This window comes from Galeopterus variegatus, unplaced genomic scaffold (assembly GCF_000696425.1).
Source record: "Galeopterus variegatus unplaced genomic scaffold, G_variegatus-3.0.2 Scaffold1248, whole genome shotgun sequence".
NCBI classification, from domain to species: domain Eukaryota; kingdom Metazoa; phylum Chordata; class Mammalia; order Dermoptera; family Cynocephalidae; genus Galeopterus; species Galeopterus variegatus.
Window position 1 is genome coordinate 329121 of NW_007727359.1, and position 5894 is coordinate 335014.

Consider the following 5894-nt stretch of genomic DNA (forward strand, 5'->3'; position numbering starts at 1 on the left):
CCCGACCCCGCCGCGGCCACGCCCACCGCTGGCGGCCGCGGTCCCGGCCTGGGCAGCCGCGTCCCCTCCTGCAAACACCCCGCCGCCCCCGAGCTCCGCCGCGCCGCGCGGGGCAGGAACGCTGCACCCGGAGGAGGCGCGGCCTCCCGCTGGTGGGCTCTTGGGGGCTCCCTCCCCTCTGCTCTCCAATAATCCTTAACCCTTCTCTCCCTGCTGGAGGTGTGGGTGGGGGAAGGGGCGCGGCGGTGGAGCGTCCTCATTTTCCGGGGGTCTTGCATCTGGCAGAGCCAGCCGAACGCACTGAGCTCCCCCCGAGTGTCCGGGAGTGCATCCAGGTACAATTGCGTTATGTTACAAAACAAAAGCATAAAATAAGACAGAAATAACTACACAGCGTTGGTAAATTGTAGTTAAAACTGTCCTCGGGGAAGGTATTCGCTACCCGCCGTTGTTTTTCTCTGTTTCTATAAAACTATCCTCTTCAGCTCTGGTGCCAGGATTTTATTATGGAAATTCCTCACACGGGATTCAGACATTCCTGCTTGGCAGATATTTAAAATCATCGGGTAATAGTCTGCAAGAAATTAGCATTTCTTATTTTAGCGCTTCCGTAGTACAAATCCACAAATGAAATGCTTTGGATAGATTTATTTTGATTCACATCATGCTGTGAATACACAGTAGCGTTCCACAATCAAATCCTTTAATAACAATTCCCAAAATGCCAAAAGAGAAAATGATGGAATACTGAAGGGAGCCCCCTCTACACACACACACACACACACACACACACACACACTCATATTCACACGCACGTATTCACACCAACACTGAACCGTGTAAAGATGTAATTCTAATGGTTTAAAGGAGATAGGGGTGAAGCTCAATTCAGAAGGTGAATGACTACTGAAAAATTACTCTTCTAATGGCTGATCTGTGGATACTACTCTTAAATGAAATACTAAAATATTTAAATAATTAGTTAATATCACATAATGAGGAGCATATTACATGGTGTCATAGACGATAAATAATCTCTTCAAAACAAATAACTTTGGGGGAGGTTGTTTGTTTTTTACTGATCGTGCTAGATTTTATAAAACTGGGAATCCTGGAGTTCTCAAGCACCCCTTGGTGGTTACAAATTAGATGAAACACAAGCCTTTAACTCCAGCAAACTTGCTATGGAATGAATAAAAGAAGGGGAAAAAAAAAAAACAGAAGCATCCATAAGAGCAAAACATTACTGTTTGGCTCTTGCCTGCAAACAAAGCAGAATGGATATTTTTGCTTTTCCTATTTTACAGATGAGAAAACATGAACAGGGAATTCAAATGATTTGAAGAGGTCATAGAGTCCGTAAGTATCAGTAAGTAAAGTGCTGAAGGTTGGACTTTGTTTTTCTGACTCTAGTTTTACTGCTCTCATCCTAGGACTTAACCGTTCCTACGGTCAGAGTCTACGTCCTCCCTGACTTCTGTCCAGTAGCAGCAAAAACCTAAAAGAAAACTGCAGGGGAAAAAAGGGTCATTGCTTGAATGTTTATTCAGTATTTCTAGACCTACCCTCCTGATTTTGTTTTTTCAACCTTAATATTAAGCAAAAGCAGATATAAATTGACAACTTAAGTAATTTATTGAAGGGATTAATTTTATTGAACACATCCTATATGCCATTTGTTATCTAATTAAATTATTATAGCAATCCTTTGAGGAAAATATCATTGTGCTTATGAAAAAGACAGAGGGACTGGACCTCAGAGAAGAGGAGCAGGTATATCCAAAGTGCCACAGTGAGTTGGAGAGGAGGTTGGGCATGGCACTTTGGTCCGCAAAGCTCTGAAACCATTAATTTTTGATAACTCTACACTGAGGAAAAGGGTCTCAGGCTCACCTGAAAAGAAAAGTTGTCTTTCTGTTAAAACCCTATATTTAATTGTTCTCATAAAACAAATGAGGAAATACATTTTAACAGGATCAGTACACATATCAAAAAAATGAAAAATAATTGAGTCTTTCGTGACAATAAAAACTTCTTTAGGACAAAGTGTAAATTATCATAGTGGCCATTAATCATGGGTTTTTCCATATCTGTGGGCCACCATAATAGAGTGAGTTAAAGGCTGTCATTGAACAGAAGACCTGAGCATTTCAAGTCCCTGCAAAACCCATCCCTGCCTGGTAGCCACAGAGGGAAAAAGAGCTGCACTGACAAGTGAAACGGTGGAGAGAGCTTAGAGATGGTGCACAGAGAGGCTTAGATAGGATTCAGCTTTCAGTGTTGTTTTGATTAAGTGCCTCAATGACGCGGTCTTTTGGTGTTCTTATTTTAAAAAGTAAGAGAATAATTACCAAAGAGTCATTGTGATATAATGTGTCACAACCTCCTGAGTGCCTACCACTTACTGGGACCTTAATTACTTCCCAGCCTTAGATCTCTGCATTAGAATTGTACTGGGTAGTGGTTTAAGCAGGTGGTGTCAGAGCCTGGCAGCCCAGGTTCAGTGTCTGCTCTGGCTTCACCCCTCTCCAGCTGCAAGCTGTTAGGCAAGCTGCTTGTCACCCCTGATCTTTAGTTTCCTCATCTATGCACCAAGGATAAGTACAGTATCAACCCTGCAGTTGAGACAGTGCTTGTAAAGTGAACATCCCTGAGAGGCACACTATCAGTGTTGCTGTTGTATTCATTATATTACTACAGCTCATTCTGCACAGATGAGAAATTTAATGAGCAGAGGAATTATGGCTTACCAAGGGGACATGACCCATTGTGGCAGACAAGGACTGGTCACCAAGACCTGCTGATGTGCTTCATTTCTACATCCTCACCAGAGTGTTGTTTAATGTCAGAAAAAATAAGGGGGAAAATCAGAAAAGTATACAGACCTAATTTTGCACATTTCTGTACTGCTGATTCAGACTCCTTCAATCCCTTTTCCCTGTGTATGCATTTGTGGTTATATTTTCCACTAATAAAGAAAAAAACAACTGCTGTTGATTAAGGTTTGGCATACACATTCTATGAGTCAGACCCTACCGGAGAAAGCATTGTAAATTAGAGCAAAATGTTGAAATTTATAAAATCAGCCTTTTAGTTTCCTCTTGGTACAACTTGCCACAGAACTGTTATGTCCCACTGCAGTGGTACACAGAGAATCCTAGATTGTAGTTTAATGAACCATCAGGCCGTAGTGGGACAATGTCACATCAAAAGACTAGAAAGGGATTAACATACAACTCCTTTGTTTCCTTTATTCATCTAACAGTTGTTTTATCTACATTTCTATCATCGCATCTTTTCCTTTCAAATCTGAGTAATCATTTAATTAATAATTTTACACTAGAGTCTGATTTGCCTTTATATCCTCGAAATGAAATTGGGTTTTTTTAGACACTGTGCTCTTTTACCTTAACTCTTTATTGTAGTAAAAAAAAAAAACCACATAACATTAAATTTACCATGTTAATCATTTTTAAGTGTACGGTTCAGTAGTTGTGCAATAGATCTCTAGAATTTTTTTATCTTTCAAAACTGAAATTCTATACACATTAGATCCTAATTCTTCCTCCCGTTCCCTTCCCCCAGCCCTTGGCAGCCACTTCTACTTTCTGTTTCTGTGATTTTGTCTACTTCAGATAATTCATATGAGTGGAATCATATAGTATTCATCCTCTTGTGACTGGCTTATTTCACCTAGCATAATGTCCCCAAAGGTTCAGCCATATTGTAGCATGTGACAATATCTCCCTCTTTTTAATGCCGTATAATATTTCATTGTATGTATATTCCACATTTCCTTTACCCATTCATCTGTTGATGGATATTTGACTATAGTGAGTAATGCTGCAATGAATAAGGGTGTGCAAATATCTCTATAAGATCTTTCTTTGAATTCTTCTGGATATATGTCCAGAAGTGGGATTGCTAGATCATATAGCAATTCTATTTTTAATTTTTTGAGGATTCCCCCATACTGTTTTTTATACCAGCTGGACCATTTTACATTCCCACCAACAGTGCACAAGGGCTTAAATTTCTCTGCATCCTCACCAAAACTTTTTTTTTTCTTTTGATAGTGGCCATTCTGATGGATATAAGGTGATATCTCATTGTGGTTTTAATCTGCATTTCTCTTATGATTAATGGTGTTGAGCATATTTTCATATATTTGTTGGCCATTTGTATGTCTTGTTTTCAGAACTGTCTACTCAAGTCCTTTGCCCACTTTTTAATCAGGTTATTTGTTTTTGGTATTGTTGAGTTATAGAAGTTCCTTACAAATTCTAGATATTAACCCTTTATCAAATATATGATTTGCAAGTATTTTCTCTTATTCTGTAGGTTGACTTTTCACTCCGTTTCCTTTGATGCACAGAAGTTAAGTTTGATGTGGTCCATTTGTATATTTTTATTTTAGTTGCCTGTGATTTTGGTGTCAAATTCAAGAAATCATTGCCAAATTCAATGTCCTCTATGCTTTCTTCTAAGAGTTTTACAGTTTTAGATCTTATGGTTAGCTCTTTAATCCATTTTGACAGTTTTTGTAAATGGTGTAAGGTAAAGGTAAAAAAATAAAAATAAAAAGATAAACGGTGTAAGGTCAAACTTCATTCTTTTCCATGTGAATATTCACTTTTTTAACACCATTTGTTGAAGAGACTTTCTTTTCACCATTGTGTGGTCTGGCATCCTTGTCAAAGATCATTTGGTCATGTACACCAAGGTTTATTTCTGGGCTCTTTATTCTGTTTCATTGGTCTACGTATCTGTCTTTATGCCAGTACCACAGTGTCTTAATTACTGTTGCTTCATAGTATGTTCCGAAATCAGGAGGTGTGAGGCCTCCAATTTTATTCTTTTTCAAGATTGTTTTGGCTATGCAGGGTTTCTTGAGATTTCATATGAATTTTAGGTTAGTTTTTTCTATTTCTACAAAAAAAAAATGCTTTGTGATTTTGATGGGGATTGCACTGAATCTGTAGATCACTTTGAGTAGATGGACATTTAACAACTTAAGTCTTCAAATCCATGAGCATAGGATGTCTTTCTCTTCATTTGTATCTTCTTTGATTTCTTTTAGCAATATTTTATAGTTTTAAGTGTACAACTCTTTCACCTCCTTGGTTAGGTATATTCCTAAGTATTTTATACCTTTTAATGATATAATAAATGGTATTGTTTTCTTTATTTTTTGAGGCAGTCATTGTTAATGTATAAAAATGCAACTTATTTTGTGGTTTGCTTTTGTATTCTGCAACTTTGCTGAAATCATTTATTACTTTTAACAGTTTATGTGTGTGGAATCTTTAGAGATTTCTACATATAAGATTATCTCAACTGTGAACAGAGATAATTTTACTTCATCCTTTCCAATTTGGTTGCCTATTTATTTATTTATTTTTCTTGTCCGATTGCTCTGGTTAGGACTTCCAGTACTATGTTGAACAGTAGTGACAAGAGAGGGCATCTTTGTCTTGTTCCTGATCTTAAAGGAAAACCTTTAGTCTTTCCCCATTGGTTATGATGTTAGCTGTTGGCTTTTCACATAGGGCTTTTATTATGTTGAGGTAGTTTCCTTCTATTCCTAGTTTGTTGAATGTATTTATCAGGAAAGGATGTTGAATTTTGTCAAATGGTTTTCCCGCATCAATGGAGATGATTATGTGATTTATTGCCCTTTATTCTGTTAATGTAGCATACTACATCAATTGATTTTCATATTTTGAAACATCCTTATAGTCCTCATATAAATTCCACTTGGTCATGGTGTACAATCCTTTTAATGTGCTGTTCAATTTGTTTGCTAGTATTTTGTTAAGGATTTTTGCAGCAGTATTCATCAGGGATATTGGTCTGTAGTTTTCTTGTTTTGTATTTTTCTGGTTTGGGTATCA